The sequence below is a fragment of the Pleurodeles waltl genome, chromosome 9, assembly GCF_031143425.1.
Source record: "Pleurodeles waltl isolate 20211129_DDA chromosome 9, aPleWal1.hap1.20221129, whole genome shotgun sequence".
NCBI classification, from domain to species: domain Eukaryota; kingdom Metazoa; phylum Chordata; class Amphibia; order Caudata; family Salamandridae; genus Pleurodeles; species Pleurodeles waltl.
Genome location: NC_090448.1, coordinates 614,285,653 through 614,306,326, shown reverse-complemented (window position 1 = coordinate 614,306,326; position 20,674 = coordinate 614,285,653). Strand labels below are relative to the sequence as shown.

At 41.6% G+C, this 20,674-nt stretch overlaps 1 protein-coding gene across 1 annotated transcript in view; it reads left to right on the top strand.

Annotated features, from left to right (window-relative positions):
* DHX34 (DExH-box helicase 34) overlaps window positions 1–19,423 on the top strand; it is a 387,340-nt gene extending 367,917 nt beyond the window's left edge. Inside the window, exon 18 of the mRNA XM_069207613.1 lies at window positions 19,308–19,423. The gene's annotated coding sequence lies outside the window, so the exon portion shown is untranslated. The remainder of the gene's footprint in view (window positions 1–19,307) is intronic.
* The last annotated feature ends 1,251 nt before the right edge of the window (window positions 19,424–20,674 follow it).

The following is a 20,674-nucleotide window of genomic DNA, read 5'->3' as shown; positions in this document are numbered from 1 at the left end:
CACACAAGTGAAGTACCATTTTTATTGGGAGACTTGAGGCAACACTGGGTAGAAGGAAATTTGTGGCTCCTCCCAAATTTTAGTACTTTCTGTCACCGAAATGTGAGGAAAAGTGTTTTTTTTGGCCAAATTTTGAGGTTTGCAAAGGATTCTGGGTAACAGAACCTGGTGAGAGCCCCACAAAAGTCACCCCATCTTGGATTCCCCTAGGTGTTTAGTTTTCAAAAATGCACAGCTTTGGTAGGTTTCCTTAGGTGCCAGCTGAGCTAGAGGCCAAAATCCACAGCTGGGCACTTTCCAAAAAAACAGCTCTGTTTTCTTTGGGAAAATGTGATGTGTCTACGCTGTGTTTTGGGGCATTTCCTGTCATGGGTGCTAGGCCTACCCACACAAGTGAGGTTCCATTTTTATCGGGAGACTTGGGGGAACGCTGGGTGGAAGGAAATTTGTGGCTCCTCTCTAGTGTCTAGTTTAAAAAAATGCACAGGTTTGGTAGGTTTCCCTAGGTGCCGGCTGAGCTAGAGGCCAAAATCTACAGCTAGGGACTTTGCAGAAAACACGTCAGATTTAAATGTAAAAATGTGATGTGTCCATGTTGCTTTTCCTGTCGCGAGCATTAGGCCTACCCATGCAAGTGAGGTACCATTTTTATCGGGAGACTTGGGGGAACACAGAATAGCAAAACAAGTGTTATTGCCCCTTATTTTTCTCTACATTGTTTCCTTCCAAATGCAAGACAGTGTGTAAAAAAGACTTCTATTTGAGAAATGCCCTGTAATTCACATGCTAGTATGGGCACCCCGGAATTCAGAGATGTGCAAATAACCACTGCTTCTCAACACCTTATCTTGTGCTCATTTTGGAAATACAAACGTTTTCTTGATACCTATTTTTCACTCTTTGTATTTCAGCAAAGGAATTGCTGTATACCCGGTATAGAATGAAAACCCATTGCAAGGTGCACCTCATTTATTGGCTCTGGGTACCTAGGGTTCTTGATGAACCTACAAGCCCTATATATCTCCGCAACCAAAAGAGTCCAGCAGACGTAACGGTATATTGCTTTAAAAAATCTGACATGGCAGGAAAAAGTTGCAGAGTAAAACGTGGAGAAAAATAGCTGTTTTTTTACCTCAATTTCAATATGTTTTTATTTCAGCTGTTATTTTCTGTAGGAAAACCTTGTAGGATCTAGACAATTTCCCCTTGCTGAATTCAGAATTGTCTACTTTTCAGAAATGTTTAGCTTTCTGGGATCCAGCATTGGTTTCATACCTATTTCTGCCACTAACTGGAAGGAGGCTGAAAGCACAAAAACAGTAAAAATGAGGTATGTCCCAGTAAAATGCAACAATTGTGTTGAAAAATTGGGTTTTCTGATTCAATCCTGCCTGTTCCTGAAAGCTGGGAAGATGGTGATTTTAGCCCTGCAAACCCTTTGTTGATGCCATTTTCAGGGGAAAAACTACAAGCCTTCTTCTGCAGCCCTTTTTTCCCATTTGTTTGAAAAAAACTAAATTTTTGCTGTATTTTGGCTAATTTCTAGGTCTCCTTCCTGGGAACCCACAAACTCTGGGTACCTCTAGAATCCCTAGGATGTTGGAAAAAAGGACGCAAATTTGGCATGGGTAGCTTATGTGGACAAAAAGTTCTGAGGGCCTAAGCGTGAGCTGCCCCCAAGAGCCAAAAAAAGGCCTGGCACCTGAGGGGGAAAAGGCCTGGCAGCGAAGGGGTTAAACATAGAAAACCATAGAAATGTACCCTTTATAGTTAAAATTATTTCAGGTAACTATAACTCGTGCCCTAAGGTAACTATAACTTGCATCCCCACCATGCACAGTTTTTTCTGCAAATACTTCATTGATATTATCAATGATGTTATCAAAGATGTCATGAGTGATGTAATTTGTGGAGTAATTAGCAGTGGTTGGCTAGGGCGCAAGTCATCATTACCTTAGGGCACGAGTTATAGTTGCTTGAGATAACTCTAACTATTACAGGTGAATTTCTATGGTTTTCTAGGTTTAAAATTAAGGGAATATTCTTTTTACACTTACCTGAAAAGTACTTATCCTCCTCGCCAGGAGGTCCAGAGCCACCATTAGAAATGACTCTGATGCATTTTGGGGGCATTTTTTTAGCTTACACCTAGTTACCACCTAATCTGATTCAATGGGAATAGCATTTCCAAAATGCCCATTTCGCAATTAGGACATGCTATCTACATGCGGTTAGAAAATTCAGAATAGGAAATCCCTATTGGAGATTTCCTATTTTGCGCATTTCTACTTGTTAGAAATCACATTTTGTGATGCCGCATAGGCCTTTGTACATTAGGAGAGGCAGTTTGCCATTTCTTACCTGACAAAATAGCGATTCGGACCGTTAAGAAATGCAAAATCTTTTCGTACATATCGGCTTAAGCTCTGTATGACTGTATTACGACAGGAGAGTTTTGTGATGGGTTGTTGCTTGTTAAGGTCACATGATTTACCTATATATATTTATATTATGTGAAGTAATTTGACCCCAATAAAAATTCCACCCTTCGCATTACGGTTGTGTGTTCATTAAGCCTGTGGATAATAATGGCATACTTAAGCCAAAAAAGGACTAGAGAAAGGACATACAATGCTGCTCACAAGCAAACGAGACAATTGCAGAAGAAACATTTGGTTTGTTAAAAGGGAAATTTCCTGCCGGCACAAGAGTGAAATGCTTCAATGTAAAATAATAGCCACTTGTGGCATGTTGCACAGTACAGCAACAATAAAATGCATGGCCAGTGAATTTATTACTAATGACTCTGACATTGAAGAAGGACATCCCACTCGACTACCACCCCTAGAATATAATACAGAAAGAGCCACAGAGTAACAGCCCAGCTGGACTGATGTTCCAAACAATTACATGTGACTGAAAAAAAAATGTAGATATGACACTCAGACAAGAAGTAACCAGTGGGCTAAGTTAACAGATGAAAATAAAGTAATAACTTTATGTATCATATGTTGGACTTGGCCCTTCCTGCGGGGTCATCCCCAAACTTGTTGCCTTCCCCCTCATTTGTTTGCTGGATTCGTTTTTTCCCACCTTAGAACACTGTGCACTTTACCACTGCTAACCAGAGCTACAGTGCGTGTGCTCTCCTCTCTGTACATGATTACATTGACTCTTACCCAATTTACACTTATAAGTCCCAATAAATAGGCAATACATGTACCCACAGTCTGTAAAATAAATGTTACTATTGGGCTGGCAGCAGTGATTGTAGCACTCTCTTAAGGAGCCCTTTAAAAATATCTCAGGCCTGCCATTGCAGAACCTGTGTGTGCAGTTTAAACTGCTATTTCAAACTCACAACCTCACACAATAAACCTTTTGCTAAGCCTAAACCTTCCTTTTTAATACTTACAAGACATTCCTAAGGTAGGTCCTGGACAGTCCCAAGGGCAGAGTGCAGTGAGTTTAAAAAGTTGGACATATACTTTTAAGTTTTAAATGTCCTGGTAGCGAAAAACTCTTACATTTGTTTTTCACTACTGCAAGGTTTATCCCTCATTTTGGGTATCAATAGTTGCCTTTTTACATTTTATAAGTGTAATTTCCAAATGGGAAGAGATAAGCTCTTCAAGTTTGGCGTCTCTGAAGTCAAAATGTTATAATCCTTACTTATGGTGAAGTTGAATTTTAAATTGCAATTCTGAAAATGCCACTTTTAGAAAGCTGGCATTTTCTTGCCTTAGCCATTTGATGCCTGCATCCTGTCTCTGGTCATATGACCAGATGTAGTTGACAATTGAGCTTTGAGCATTCCTCCTAGATAGCCACACACAACGGGAGCTTAGGTGTGATTTAATGTGCCATTACTGGTAGGATGGGAAAGATGAAATGGACAAAGCCTTACTTACACTTGAATAGGCTGTGTCCTGTCCACACAAAGGGCCTAGCAACCCTGCACTGTCACTGCGGTCAGCACTTCAAAGCCACTGTCTAGGAGCTCTTCCCACCTTCCAGAACCAGTGCATCAGGGTATAAGAGATGAACCTCAGACACCACCACTTCAGCACACTCCTGGACCTGTGGATACTCTGGGACTACAGTGCTGCTGAAGGACTGCCACTCCTACTTTGCTGTGCTGAGCAGCAGCCCTCTTGCCTGAGAAAGGCTGGACCTGCATATGTTGAACCCAGAGTGACTCCAAGGGCTAGTTCACTGGCCTCCTGATCTGACGCCTCAGGGATATAACAGGCTTCCAACAACCTTGCCTCTGCACCTGGACTCTGCCATCTGTGAGTCTTCCCTGGCAAGTGGTGCTAGCCCAGTCCTGGACCCTTGGAAGTGGGCCTAAAGTCCTCTTCCAGCCTATGTGCCCAGCAGAACTGATGCTTCTCCTCTGCTGCGCGGTGCCAACCTAAGCAAAGCCAGTCCATTGCTGCCACTGTGTGGATTGGACCCTTTGCAAAGACTTGCGCCACTGCTGCAACTCGCATCACCTTCAAAACTACCACTGTACAGTGCTTCCCCTGCACAGACCCTTGTATCTCTCATCTGTGGCAGCCGTGATGACAACGCCAAACTCCGCATCGCAGCCTCTCAGCTTTTCTGAACCAACGCAGCGCCCTGACTACGCATCCCATCCCTGACGCTGAACTTTGCTATCAACAGGATCCTAAATGTTGAGGCAACATGACCTTGCACTGCAGCCTTGCTGCATCTTGGAACAGATGCACTGCCTCCAGCTGCACGCCGCACCTTCAAAGCGGATCCATGTAACATTCCGCAAACCAGGATTAAAGGTACTTTAGTTCAGCTGGCCTAACTCGGTCCTTGTAGCTGGCCTGCAGTCCATTGCGACTGGCCTGAACTTTTGACTTTGTCCCGGTTCTCCTAATTGGATTTTTGTTGTGCTAGTCTTGTTTCATTTATTAAAAATCTACTCTATTTTTCTAACTCTGTTATAGGCTCCTTTTGTGGAGTGTTTTCACTGTTACTATTTGTAGTGTTGCACAAATACTTAACACATTACTTCTAAGTTAAGCCTGACTGCTCTGTGGAGGCTACCAGGGAGTTGAGCATAGTTTAATTTGGGGTTTGCTTGCGCATTAACCTTGACAAGTATCATGGTTGCTGCTTTACCAGAGCTCGCACCCTAGTCAAACAACAACCCAATATCTTATAATTTACATGCAAAATTATAAATTGTAATACTTTTATAATTCATTACATTGTAAAATCTCGAATAAGTGTTGTTTCTGTGGCATTACACTCTCCCTGCCCATGATGGCCTTAACGTCTTGTAGTGCTTGGCCCGGCTGTTACAAAGACACTACTATCACTCAAAGCCTCTTCACCTTCTGCTGATACAGAATTTGACCTGCATGCCAGATTAACTGTCTGCAATTCTTCAAGTGTGTTTGTCATTTGAACAAGACTTGTGGCTGCATTACCACTGTGGCGTATCATTTCTCCTTGGATATATATTCTATGTTTCCACATGGTGGTTGTTGCAACCAGGGTTGTAGTGTTGAGTGAGTGTTTACCGTAGGTGTTACAGGGGTAATACAGACAGAAGGCAATTTTGCAAATTGTCAACAATGATTTTCATGGTCACACAATGGATTCTTCTCTTTTTGTTTGCGTGCTTTCAGCAGTTACTGTATCAGGCATAGGGAGGTCTTCTTGCTCTGATGGTTCTTCTGGTTAGGTGCCTGTGTTGAGAAATGTATAATGTATTATTTCAAATCACACTGTCAAGTATTCTGTTAAATAATGTGTATTTTATTTTCTAAATAAAGTTGTTTTTCAACATATAAACAATGTGTTTTAACCCTTTGCATGCGTGGTGGGCATGTGCTTCGGAAGGCCCCCGGCCATGCTAGCACCCTTCCACAGGGGAAGCGCTGGCCCTCCCCATATGGGCCGACCCCCCAACACCCTTCCTTGAGGGATGGCAGAGGAAGTGCTTCCACTGCCGTCCCATTCCCCCCCAGCGGTCTGATGACATCAGCATGTACCCCACATGCTGGCGTCATCAGAGCAGGCAGGCAGCAACACTGGAAGCCATTTGCTTCCAGCACCGGGAGGAGAAAGAGGTAAGTTTTGTTCTCCTCGTAGGAGTGGGGTGTTTCAAAGAGGCACCAGCGGGAAAGGAAAGAGTTTTTCCTTTCCCTCTGTGTCTCTTTGAAATATATTACTGCTGCCCAATCGCGCATGGCGTCGTGCAGCAGGTCCACCACTGGGCCACCAGGGATTTTTCTTTGTGTGTGTTTTGGTGATTTTGGGAGTTACCCCTTGGGCAAGGGTCGCTCCCTTTAGCGGGTAATTATTTTGGGCGTTTCTTCCCCCTTTAGGGGGCAGAACGCCTCTTTTTTTTAGGTCCATCTGCCCCCAAGGGAGGCAGAAACCACTAGATGCCAGGGATTTTCAATTTTGGTGATTTAGGGGAGTGGACCCGTGGGCAAGGGTCACTCCCTTTAGTGGGCACATACTTTGGCAGTTTCTACCCCCCTTGGGAGCAGATTGGCCCTTTTTTTGTTTTAGGCCCATCTGTCCCCAAAGGTGGCAAAAGCCACTAGACACCAGGGATGTTTTATTCACTATGTTGTTGTTGTTGTGGGGAGTGGCCCCTTGGGCAAGGGGCACTCCCCTTTTGGGGGTGAATGTTTTTGCCACATTTTTAGCCCATTTGCCCCGAGCTTGGTTTGTGTGGACTGGCGCATGATTTGCATTTGTGATCACAATGTTTATTTCTTCTTTTTATTCTAGTGCAAATCTTTTGATTCTATTGCTGTGACTCCTGGTTGTGGTTTCGGCAGTGGTAGATCCGCAGTTGTTGCGTAGTTGCGTGTGTTTAATATGAAATAACTTTTATGTATAGTTTACTTCTTGGAGTATCATTGCCATGCATGAATGAGTTTTTTTCAAAATGGTGTAATAATATCAGCATATTTAGCTTATGTTTTATTCTTTGTGAAATTCTATGTCTTTGTGATAAAGCCACACTTTGTTTATTACTTACAGTGTTGGTTGTTGTTGACATATTTGTCAAGTTACTTTTATTAGGAAGGATTACAGCTAGCCACAGGTTGCCCGCTCAGCAGATTGTTGGTATGCTTTTTGAATCTTACTCTGACCATGATACTGACTCTGTATCTGGGGCAAAGGAGGAAGTGCAAGATTCCTGCAGTGAATTTTCTGTCCTGATGACAAAGCCCCCCTCAGTGCGGATGAAGTGCCTGTTTTAGAGGAGGACACTGATGTGCCAACAGTGCAACAGCCTGGGGGTGAAATGCTTCCCATTGGAAGATCTGAACTCTGGGTTACCCCAAACATGGTGCTGCTGGCATTGCCTACCTATAACTCTTTTTGAGTTGTTTATTGACGATGTATTTTTCAGTGATATTGTTGAGCAGATTAATTTGTATGCTGAACAACAGTACCAGAATTAAGCCCTGCTGTAGAGCTATCCAGTGGACTCCCACAGACCCTGAAAAGTTGATGAAGTTCTTGGGTTTAGCTTTTTGGATGGGCTTGATAAGGAAGCCATCACTGTCTTCTTATAGGTGTACCAGTCCCTTAATGACAACGACCAAATTTCCTGCAATCATAAGTCTTGATCAGTATTTGCTTCTACTTTGGATGCTGCATTTTGTTGATAATGCTTTAGCTTTGGCACAAGATCACCCTGATTGTGACTGTCTTTTTAAGATTCAGCCTGTCCTTGATCACTTTATAGATCAATTTTCAGGGAGCTATGTTTCAGGGAAAGCAACAGCTGTGGATGATTCATTTGTCCTGTTTGAGGGTCATTTGATTTGTAGGCAGTACATTCCTAGCAAGAGGACACATTATGGAATTAAGATGTATATGCTGTCTGAGAGAAGTACAGGATATGTCTATAATTTCTAGGTCTAAACTGGTAGGGATTCCACTATTGTTCCCCCTGGTTGTCCGTCCACATTGGGAGTTGTGAGAAAATTGTGTTGGAACTTGGTAGAGGACTTTTTAACAAAGGTCACTAATTGTACCTAGATAACTTCTGCATTGGTGTGCAGTTGTTCAGGGAATTGTTCAAAGTGGACACTGTTGCTTGTGGTGCAGTCTGCTGTAACCGTAAAGGTTATCCAAAGGTGCTTGTGTGTAAAAAACTTGAGAGTGGACAATGCAGTGCCTTGCATAATGATGAACTGCTAGCTCTGAACTTTGCAGACAGGAGGGATGTCTACATGTTGACTACCATCCATGATGAAAGCACTTCAAATGTGACTGTTGGGTGTCAGGTTGCTAAAGTGCACAAACCTGTATTCATTTTAGACTACCATAAGCACATGTGTGGTGTAGATAAAGTAGATCAGAGGTTGGAATCTTACCCTTCTGTTTGTAAGGCTTATGGTTGATATAAGAAGTTGGCTATCCATCTCTTCCATTTAGCAACCTTTAATGCTTTTGTTGTGTTCAAGGATTATTCTCTAGAGTCAAAGATGACGTTTGTTCAGTTTCAGAAATCTGTGATAAGCAACCTTGTTGTAGTGGAACAGGCAAGTGTTCCCATATTTGGAGTGGTGGAGAAAGAGGCTAGATTGAAAATTGCCACTTTGCTGATCACATTCCTCCCATGCCCAAAAAATCCCAATCCCTGTAAGTGATGTGGAGTCTGGATGCAAAGATGCAAGCGGAAGGAGAGTTGTATGCACTGCCCTGATTGTCCTTCTAAACCTGGGCTGTGTGTGTCTGCTTATTTTAGAATGTACCACATGGAAAATATTTTTGGGAGCACCCTTAAGAGTTAACTGGTCTGTATTGTTTTATATTTTTTGTTCAGTTTCACGGTTGGCATTAGGGTGATGTATTTAGTTAGAGCTGTTGGGTTTGTAGTCTTATAGTTGGTTTATGTTTTCTTTTTTGTTAAAAAAAAATGTAATGGCGGTGCGCGTGGACTGGTGCTTGGCTGGCGGTGTGTGTGAACTGGCGCTTGGCTGGCGGTGTGTGTGAACTGGCGCTTGGCTGGCAGTGAACGTGAGCTGATGTTTGGCTGGTGGTGTGAGTGAGCTGGTGCCTAGTTGGCGCTTGGCTGGCTGTGTGGGAGTAGTGACTTGCTGCTGGTGACTACACATACTGCTAGCCAAATGCCAGGCCACACACTCCGTCAGGTGGTGTGGTTGCTGGGACAGGCATGTGGGAGTATGAAAGTGATGGGCCCTTGAATGGCACTGTCTGTTGATGTGAGTGTTGTAATGTGCTGGGCCCATGGGTGGCGGCGTGAATGATCTTGTGTGTGTCACATATGAAAGATGCTTGAATGGACTGTAAAGCAGTTGGTGTCTTGACACGGCTTTACAGCTCACGAGCTGTGAGTCACTGGTTCAGTTTTTTGTCCTTTCAATAATTAAACAGTGCATTTCATTTTTGTAAAACCTCTTGCTAAGAAAAATGTATATATTGAACCCTCAGTCACCACCATGCCAATTCCAACCAGTATGTTTGTCTACTTGATGAATATATGGTTGGCAGTCATAATTGTCTTTTTTTTGCCTGGGTGTACATCGTCTCTACATTGTCTCTTGTGAATGTCATAATGTGCTGGGCCCACAGTGTGAATTATCTTGTGTGTGTCACCTATGAAAGGAGTGTGACTGGCCTGTAAAGCGGTTAGTGCCTTGTTGTGGCTTTACAGCTCACAAGCTGTGAGTCATTTGTTCATTTTTTTGACCTATCAATTATTAACAGTGCTTTTTTGTGTGAAATCTCTTGTTAGTAAGATTGAACATAATGAACCATCACTCACCCTTGTGCCAAATCCAACCAGTGCATACGTGTATCAGTAAAGAGAGTGACGACAGAGAGCTTTCTCACCTTCCCAAATTACCATCAACAACCACAAGAAGCGAGCACGCTACCAAGTCTCTTACTTCTTTGATGTCCCAAATACTCAAATTTGGAAAAACACTGTTTTTAACCTGTGCCCAAGATTACCATGATTAAAAACATGCCATAAAGGTGGGTAATCACAAGATAGTTTTCATTGCACTTCTCCTCTAAGTTGGGAATTGAACTAATGAAAAAATACCCTGCTCTGCTGTAGTCAGGCGTCCTACATCAAGCATCGACTGAGCAAGATAACTATGCTCCGCCTCGTTAAACCTCGCATACACACCCGGCAGCGCTTTACAAGTGCTATCATTGATTGATCGCTTGTATGCGTGCCCATAGCAGAGCCAGCCTAAAAACAGATTTTAAATAACTGAGCTTATGAACACGCTATGGTGCCCCCTCAATCTCTATATGTTTTTAGCTCTTCCCTGTCACAGGCACTTAGCCTACCCACACAAGTGAGGTATCATTTTTATCGGGAGACCAATGGGAACACTAAGTGGTAAGAAATTGGTGGCTCCCCTCAAATTCCAGAACTTTGTATCAGAGAAATATGAGGAAAATGTGTTTCTTAGACAATTTATAAGGCTTTGCAAGGGATTCTGGGTACAAAAATGTAGTAAGGGCCACACAAGTCAAACAATCCGGATTCCCCTAGGTGTCTAGTTTTAAAAAATGTACAGGTTTGCTAGGTTTTCCTAGGTGCAGGCTCAGCTAGAACTCAAAACTCACAGCTAGGCATATTTTCTTTTTTTTTAAACTGTCAGTTTTCAGTGGAAAAATGTTTTGGTTCCATGTTGCATTTTAGGTGTTTCCTCTCATGGGCATTAGGCCTACCCACACAAGCAAAATACCATTTTGATCAGGAGACTTAAGGCAATGCTGGTTGGATGGAAATTTGTGGCTCCCCTCAGATTCCAGAACTTTGCATCACAGAAATGTGAGGAAAATGTGTTTTTTAGACAGATTGTGAGGTTTGTAAGAGGTTCTGGGTAGAAAAATGTGGTAAGAGCCACACAAGTCACCCCATCTGGAATTCCCCTAGGTGTCTAGTTATCTAGTTTTCAAACATGTACAAGTTTGCTTGGTTTCCCTAGGTGCAGGCTGAGCTAGAGCCCAAAATCCACAGCTAGGCACATTGTAAAAAACAAGTCAGTTTTCATTGGAAAATGTGATGTGTCCATGTTGACTTTTCAGACATTTCCTGTCGTGGGCACTAGACCAATCCACACAAGTGAGGTACCATTTTTATCCGGAGATTTGGGGGATTGTTGGTTGGAAGGACGTTTGTGGCTACTCTGAGATTCCAGAACGTTGTGTCATAGGAATGTGGGGAAAATTTATTTTTAGACACATTTTGAGGTTTCCAAGAGATTCTGGGTATGAAAAATGGGGTAATAGCCACACAAGTCACCCTATCCTGGACTCCCCTAGGTCTAGTTTTCAAAAATGTAAATGTTTGCTAGGTTTTCGTAGGTGCTGGCTGAGCTAGAGCTCAAAATCCACAGCTAGGCACATTGTAAAAAACAAGTTTGTCTTCAGTGAAAAAATGTGATATGTCCACGTTTCATTTTGGGGCATTTCCTGTTGCGAGCACTAAGCCTACCCACACACATGAGGTACCATTTTCATCTGGAGACTTGGGAGAATGCTAGTTTGACAGAAGTTCGTGGCTCCCCTCAGATTCCAGAACTTAGCATCACAGAGATGTGAGGAAAATATGTTTTTTAGGCAAATGTTGAGGTTTGCAATGGATTCTGGTAGAAAAATATAGTAAGAGACACACACATCACCCCATCTTGGATTGCCTTTCGTGTCTAGTTGTAAAAAATGTACAGGTTTGCTAGGTTTCCGTAGGTGAGCCAGAGCCCAAAATCCATAGCTAGGCACATTGCGAAAAAGGGTCAGTTTTCAGAGGGAAATTGTGATATGTCTACGTTGCATTTTGGCCTGTTTTCCGTTGCGGGTACTAGGCCTTCCCTCACAAGTGAGGTACCATTCATATTGGGAGACTTGGGAGAACACAGAACAGTAGAACAAGTGTTATTACCAGTTGTCTTTCTCTGTATTTGCACCTTCAAACGTAAGACAGTGTTTAAAAAAGAAGTCATTTTGAGAAATGCCCTCTAATTCACATGCTAGTATGGGTACCAACAAATTCAAAGATGTGCAAATAACTACTGCTTCTAAACTAAATTTTTTGTGCCCATTTCTGAAATACATAGATTTTCAATCTTTATATTTTAACTAAACTAATTGCTGTATACCCGGTACACAATGAAAACCCATTGCAAGGTGCAGCTCATGTATTGACTCTGTGTACCTTGGGTTCTTGGTGAACTTACAAGTCCTATATATCTCTACAATCAGAAGGGTCCAGCGAACGTAATGGTATATTGCTTTAAAAAGATCTTCCATAGTTGGAAAAAGGTACAGATGAAAACATAGACAGAAATGGCTGTTTTTTTCAACTCAATTTCAATATTTTTTTTTATTTCAACTGCTACTTTCTATAGGAAAACATTGAAGAATCTACACAAATGACACCTTGCTGAATTCATAATGTTGTCCACTTTTTAGAAATGTATAGCTTTCCAGGAACCACCACTGGTTTCCACACCTATTTCTGTCACTAACTAGAAGGTGGTTGAAAGCACAAAAAATAGGAAAAATGGGGTATGTCCCAGTAAAATGTCTAAACTGTGTTGAAAAATATGGTTTTCTGATTCTAGTCTGTCTGTTCCTGAAAGCTGGGGAGATGGTGATGTTAGCACTGCAAACCCTTTGTTGATGCAGGGGAAAACACAGATGCTTTCTTCTACAGCACCTTTTCCCATTTTTCCCATTAACAATTGCTGTATTTTGGCTAATTACTCAGTCCCCACCAGGGAAATCCAGACATTTCAACATCCTGGGTACCTTTACAATCCCCAGGATGTTTGAAAAAAGGACAGAAATTAGCCATGGAGAGCTTATGTGGAGAAAAAGTTATGGTGGCCTAAGCACTAACTACCCCAAATAGCCAAAAAAACAGGCTTAGCACAGGAGGGGGGTAAAGGCTTATTAGTGAAGGGGTTAACACTTGTATATAGTTATTGTATATTTCAGATTTGGCAATGTGGGCAGGACTCAATCTACTAGGACTATGTTCCCCATGATGCATTGATTGTGCTGTGGATAACATCAAGCATGAAATTCATGTTGATGTTTATTTTTATCTTTTTTAAACTTACACTAAATGTATACAAAATTAATACATTAAAAACATGTAGATATTTTGATTTATCAGCTGCAGAGTGGATTTGATCAAATCTTCCATTGTTGATGGTGGTTCCTCAGGGCTGGGCCTGTTTCTTTGCCACCTTTCGCCTGATCACACTTTTTTTGTCCTGGTTTTGTACCCACAGCACAGGTATCCTTCCACATACGATTTCAACCATACTCACATCTAGTATGCACATAATCAATGGTCAGAGGGGACCATTCATGACCTACTGCACCATTTACAGAGAAAGCCAGAAAACATTCTCACAGTAATGTGTGGAAAAAGGGTCTGTACCTCACTAGCAGAATCCGCTGCCAGCAGCAGTGAGCCTCTTGCTGCGTCATTAGGATGATAATCATCCACGTTCAAAGTAGTACCACATTGGGTGGACCTCAAAACCCAGAAGAGTCAGTCCATTGGTGTGCAATGTGCCATAAACATGCAGAGCACTAGTCAGGACACTCGTGACACAGGTCACCTGCACAAGAAAAAACACTTATTCTGCCAGAACATTAAAATCAGGAGCAGGTTGTCACGTGGACAATGCACCAATTGATTCAAGTCCTAGAACAATGCAAAAACAACTCTCCGAACGCAAGATAGAGCACACCTCCATTTAAGCACAGACAACAGCAGCAGTCTCAGAGCCCCCATAGGGAAAACCCAAAGCGACAAAATACGGGTATCTCTCTACACATGCATCGCAATTCTGAAGTAACACAGTCCAAGGAACTCCTCAGCTGGTAATTCACAACTCATCTGTAACATCACGCAGCAAGTCATAGCCCAGAAATCAGACTACTACATATCAAACAAACTAACCATCATATTACTGAGCATTGCTCACCTCGCAACATGCGAGTGCTTTTTTCAAATGCCAAGATTTATAGGGAGGATATTATTAAGTTCAGGAAATAACAAGGCATCTATCATCTCAGAGTACCTTAAATCACAAACACCAAAGTGTCTTTCAAACAACAAACAAAAAACCGAGAACTGATCCTCCAGGATATCACGAAACTATGGTTAGGCAGGAAAGAAAAGCTAAAGACAAGATATGGTAAAATCACAAAATAACAAAGTGACACCTAGAAATGAAATAAACTATAATACAAAAACTATCATTTAAAAACCTGTCTCTAATTCTTTTATAATAGGTAACTTGTGACCCCCCCACCCCCCAGTCGCCTAATAGTCACCTATTATACAGAAATTACACTCATTGCAGTTGAGTTCTGATGTTACACTGTCTTATGCCAAAGCCAGTAGCTGAGGATAAAGGCAGGTCAGACCAGATCATGGAGCATGTTTAAAGCAGCTCATTAAGGAACAAAGCACAAAACATTGCTTTTCTTTCATCTGCTCTGCTGTACAATCACAATCAGAAAGGAGACACTCGTGCAACATGTTTATTTTTGCACTCTTTGGGCAAGTATAGAAAAGTTAGCATCTTTCTGCATGTTTCTACACATTTTGAGCTACTGCGCCTTTTTGTTTTAAACTGACTTTTATTTAATTGATGCTCATATCTTTTTGCAACAACAGCTAACAGCTTTTTGATGTGCTTCTTTTTGCACTAGAGAGTCTATATTTATTCTTCATCTTGGCAAAATGTTCATTCTCTTTCAAATGAAAGACCTATGCACTAAGGATTTAAGTGGTTTGTGAGGACCAAGTTTTATAAGGAGTATAGTACCCCCTGCCGTACATAATAAGGATATTACAGGTCACCTCGGAGTTCTGTAACCTTATAAAGGAACTCAGCCTTAAGCCTCAGTCCTCTGTATGGCCATGGACCTCCCTTGTGACTTGCAATATCCTTATAATGTACAGCAGGGGGTACGTTATCCCATATATAATAGGCAATGATGCCTAATGATATGCCAGGCCTCCTACAGTATTTCACTCCACACCAGGTCTGTGTCAGTGGTGGCTGGTATTTTCAGAAGGTAGGGAGTAGTGGAGCCATGCACGCACCTTAGGTCAGCCATTGATAGAAAGCAGCAGTCCTTCACACATCACAGGGTGGGATGGGGTCAGTGAGACTGCTGACCCCACCCCATTCTGTGACGAGGTACACTGATTGACATTCAGCCCTGGGCACTTCAGCATTTAAAACTGTAGCACCCAGGTCTGACACAATCAGTGATGCTCCCCTTTGTCACATAGGGGAGAGCCTTGAGGCACTTTTGCCAGAATGAGGAGGTCACACCCACCTTTACCAGCCTAGTAAAATTCAGCTCAGGCAAACAGGCACCTGCACATTTATCACGTGTAGCTGCCTGACCTTAACAAGAATTTTGTCTGTCAGCCTGACCTTTGTTCAGCCTGACAGACACTCTTCTTGTTGGGGGAAAAAGATGGAGAAGTAAATTTCTAAGTGGCTTTGGTACAAATCCCCAATATGAGCTTAAATGTCCAGATATAGTTCTTAATAACAATTTCTTTGAATTGAATGAAAATGTTTATCAACAGATAAAAAGCATCAGCATGGGAGCGGCCTGTGACCCTAGTGTAGCGAATCTCTATGTTGGTCAATTTGAAAACAGATTTATCTAAAATTAAGTAGCCCCATTCTTTGAGAATGTATAACTATGGTCACGATACATCGACAATATATATTTTTATATGGAGAAGGGAGCTAGAACAACTGGAAGAATTCACCTTATGGCTTAACCTTTATGACCCTAATTTAAAATTCACTGTTAGAAGTGATCGTCAGCAAGTTGAATTTTTAGATAGTTGGATCAAACATCAAAAAGGACACTTAATAGTCTCATTGTATACCAAACCTACAGCCAGGAATACGTTGCTGCATTTTGACAGCTACCACACTAGTTGCCAAAGACAAGGAATTCCCTTTAGCCAGTTTTTACGCCTTCGACGTAGCTGTATGAATTTGAAAGATTTCTTATACCATGCTGACATTTTGCCTAGAAAACTTATACAAAGAGGTCACCCTTAGAGATTAATCAAAGACTCACTAAAAAGGGCAAAATATTCTGATTGTACCACGATGTTTCAAAACAGAAAAAAGGAATGACGAAGAGAGATTGGTATGTTTCATTCGCCAATCTAATCTGAATGACAAAATCAGAGACATTCTTAACTCTCAATGGCATATCCTTAACATCGACATGGAATCTGATCTTTTAAGCAAAACCCGTATTTGCCTTTAAGAGGAATAAAAATGTATGTAACGTGCTGGTTAAGTCAATTATGACCACTGGAAAGGAATTGGTTCAAACATCTTTCACTGGCCTAGCGGCTATTAAAGGTAACCATAAATGTGGGAATTGGCAAGCATGTATGGGAGCCATAGTGTCTGATACTCTCATATGGATACATCTATCACATATGACAAATTGCAGAACTAGAAATGTTTTCTATTTGATCCTATGCCCATGTAATCTAGGCTATGTAGGAGAAACAGCTAGAGAATTTAGGTTAAGATATTATGAACACAAATCCGCCATTAAGAATAACAAACGTAATGCGCTGTTAGTATCACACTGGTTGTCCACAAATCATGGTGAGCATTAGATTAGATGGACCATACTTGAAAGGATTGTTATAAAAACTGGACAAGATCCTGATGCTATCAGGAAAAAAAGGAAAGTATTCTGGCTGTTTTACTTAGATACATACAACAGTGGCCTCAATGAGGAAATGCCCTGGCAAAATGCTATCTAAATATTATTGGTTATCAACACATTTTTGCTATTCTAGGAGCCATGTTTATATGGAGATAGGGTTTCTAATTACTATTATCCATAAAGGTGTTCCTTTCATTTAGACACTTTGGCCCTCATTAGGACCTTGGCGGGAAATACCGCCTACCGCCTCGGCGACGGCAGCCAACATACCGTTGCCGTGGCTACCAGCTGCCCACCAGCATTATGACTGTAGACCGAATTCCACCAGAAGGCTGGCGGAATACCATCAACGGTCATGGCGGCGGACGGCGGCACTGCTGTCAGAAGCAGTGCCACACCAACAAAGCACTGCAGACCGCATTATGAGCAATGATACAGCCTGGTGGTGTTTTGCTGGCGGACGCTGCTGCTGACAGCAGGGACACGTCCCGCCTCCTGCCGGAGGACCATCTGCAAGCAGGTAAGGACCACCTGCAAGCAGATAAGTCGGGTTCTCCGACAGGAGAGGGGATGGTGTGTCTATTTTTGTGTGGGTGCATGCTGGTTTGAGATGCGTTGAATGAGTGTGTGAATGACTGAATGTGAGTGTATGTTGTGTGTTGTGAATGCGTGTGTGTGACAATGTATGTTGGTGTGTGTTGTGGTGTGTGGGTATGTATGTGTGCATGCGTGGGTGGATGTGGGTATGCATGTGTGTATGAGTGTGAACGTGTGTGCGTGTGGGCGTGTAAATGTGCAGGGGCAAGAGAGAGGGGTGCGGGGGAGGACTCTCTGGAGGGGGTGTGGGGGAGACCCCTATCAGTGCCAGGGAAGGAATTCCCTGGCACTGACAGTGCCTACTGCCATGGTTTTCGTGGCGGTACGCTTGCGCCGAAAACCATAGCAGTAGGCGGGGTTATAATCCCGAGGGTGGGATTGTGACGGCTGCCTGGCTGGAGACCGAAGTCTCTAGCCCAGCGGCCGTTACCACCCTGGTGGACGGAGTGGTACATTGGCGGTTTGACTTGAGCCAAACCTCCAATGTCATAATTTGGGAAAAGGTACCGCCAGCTTGTTGGCAGTACCTTTCACCAAATTACCGCTAACCACCAGGGTCGTAATGAGGGCCTTTGTTTTCATCTAGTCCTTATCCATTTTTCCATTCAGAAGGCTGCAGCTATACCTGTTTGTTTGAAACTCTATGCTTTTGTATTTTTGATGTATACTTAGCTGGCGCTTACAAGGTTTTCGTAACATATGTATAGTTTCTCTAGTGACATAATCTTGGCATTGCGATATTGTGGTGTATTCAGATTGTATATACTCATATACACACGTTTCTCTCCTTATAAGCCTTGAGATCATCGCATTTTTGGGCACCTTTAGCCGGTTTGTGTTGAGTGTTTAACATATGTACGTCTTTTACCCACAATAGTAGCATGTCATTTTCATATTGTTGTGTATTTTAGATGGTACACACCTTTACATATGAGACTCACTATATTTATCATATACATAATTGCATAGTCCCTCTGAGACGATCACGAGAGACCGTTTTTGGTTACTGGTATCTGTCAAGGCACATTTCAAGATGGCCGATATAGAAAAGTTATTTGCAGCTTACAATATTAGACCTTTTTTTAAAATTTTCTGTTTGATTTCGCAACTATCACGTGGGCTGATTGTTTTAAAGGCTGAATCATTGAGGGATCAGCTTTCTCTTCGGGTGAATTAGGGTATATGCCAGAATTCCATACACCATAGTAATTCGATGCTTGAATGTAGAGGTATTGACACTGGAGGCATGTGAGGTTGGCTTAAAGCATTATCCAGTTTGGATTTAAATGACGGTCTACTTTTCACCTAGACTGCTCAGATGAGCGATGTTCTTTCATGCTGTTTCCAACCCACAGCGGTATCATGTGTATAAAGTCTTTGAGAACTCTGGAAAAAGAATTATAGCCTTTTGATACACATAGAAATATATTTTCGATATAAACGTGGTGACTACGTCTTTATTTACACCCCAATCAAGTTTTTGAGACATTTACTTGCAAATTCCTGAGAACCTTTCTCGTTTTTACATCATCCCATGAGACGTCCTATTTACCTATTTATTCTTTAACTTTCTTTACCTATAAGGAATGTACTTAGCATATATTTTCTAGTCAACAGCTTTAACGTTTCCAGCATATGCTTTTGTTATGAAGCTGGTTCCGTTTGTGACTGGTCTAGTACGAGTTATTCAAATATTGCAGCTTTTGATTGCCTTTCAGAGATCCTCAGCCATGTAGAGGAGGTTTCATCTGTCTCCGTTTTTCTATTTCTTTGAGCAATATAGTAAGAAGAAGCAGATTATATTTTTAAGACATACATGTGAAGCACATGTGATGGTGGTTTTTTAAACATCCTTTTTTGTGGTATTTCACAATTTTTCGGCTGTCTCATTAGCATGTTTTTGATTGAATGTGGTTGTTTTATATCACTGTCTGTCATTATTTGGCATAAAACATATTTTTTCCATCTATTTTAAGGTCTTTCAGCCAATTGGCTGTATCGTGTTTATCCGCTGTTCTGGGAGCTATCAATGTGTTTCCGTGTTCCTATCTGGATATTCTTGGAGGTCTATTATTCTATTCTTCATGATTTGCCCTGAAGAAGGTGGCTGATGGATCAAAATGTATGCCCACCGAAACACGCGTCGACATATGATTGTCCATTTGTTGTACAAATAAGAGTACATGGATTTGGCACTAAAGTAATTTTTGGCTAATTATGAGCACTAACAGACATAAAGACTCATAACGGAACAAGTGGACAACAAAAGAATAACGTACTTACCTTTGTTTTGACTAAAGACAGAATAGCAGCTGTCTCAGGCCATGTTGTTCGATTAAATCAGTATATGATGAAGAAATGTGACCATTTACATATGAATGGCTGTTTTAAAAAAAAAATAATACAATGATTAATTAATTCAAAATAATCAGTGCAGCTACTTAACCCTATTATTTTTGTGTTCAAATTTGTCATGCATAATTGATTTTGCGATTTTTATTATTTAGTTCTGCATTTAGTTTTTCATGTTTTGACTGTATATTTTGTTCTTATGTTTCTAGGCATTATTTTTAGCATAAAATGTTTTGTTCCACTTTAGAGGTTTTCAGGGATTGATCTGTAGTTTGGATGTTGCCCTGTATGAGTGATGGAGTAAATAATGTGTTGTTTTCTTTCGACCTTCAGTAGTTTCTGTTAGAACAGTATCATTTATTCAATTTTTTATCAAACAGTTTTTTAAAAAGGAGGTTTTTTTCATGTGTGTATAATAAATATGTTTTGATTTACATGTAAGTGCCTTATGGTTCATTTATGGTTCCCAGAATACTTTATATAAACTTAGACATGAGGTACATGTACCCGTATAAAATCAAGTTTGGAGAGACTATTTATTTACACTAGGTTTGTGTTTCCCTGGCTCTGCTCTCCTTATCTCTACAGGGGCCCTTGCGGTCTCTTTCCAGGATTATCTGTCCAGACATCGGCAAAACGTGTAGCGTAGCCACTACCTAGAGTGTAACAGCTTTGTCTTTCAACAGAAAACCTTCAAAATGTCAGAAATGGAATAAATGGCAAACATGACGTAGAATGTTTATTTATTACACTACTGTATGAGTAAATCCTTCACAAACTGACTTTTTGATCTTGGCCAAGCATGTGTTTCTGTCACTCTTTGTGGGCCCAAACAGACCTTCACATTACACCATTCTTCCGCGTATACCACAGGCTAAACGGAGGCCAAAAACACTGCTTTCAAACACACTGTCCAAAGTGACTGCTACAAATGTTTTTCATTGGCAAACACATACACGTGACTAGTTCCATGTAATACATGCGAGCCTGC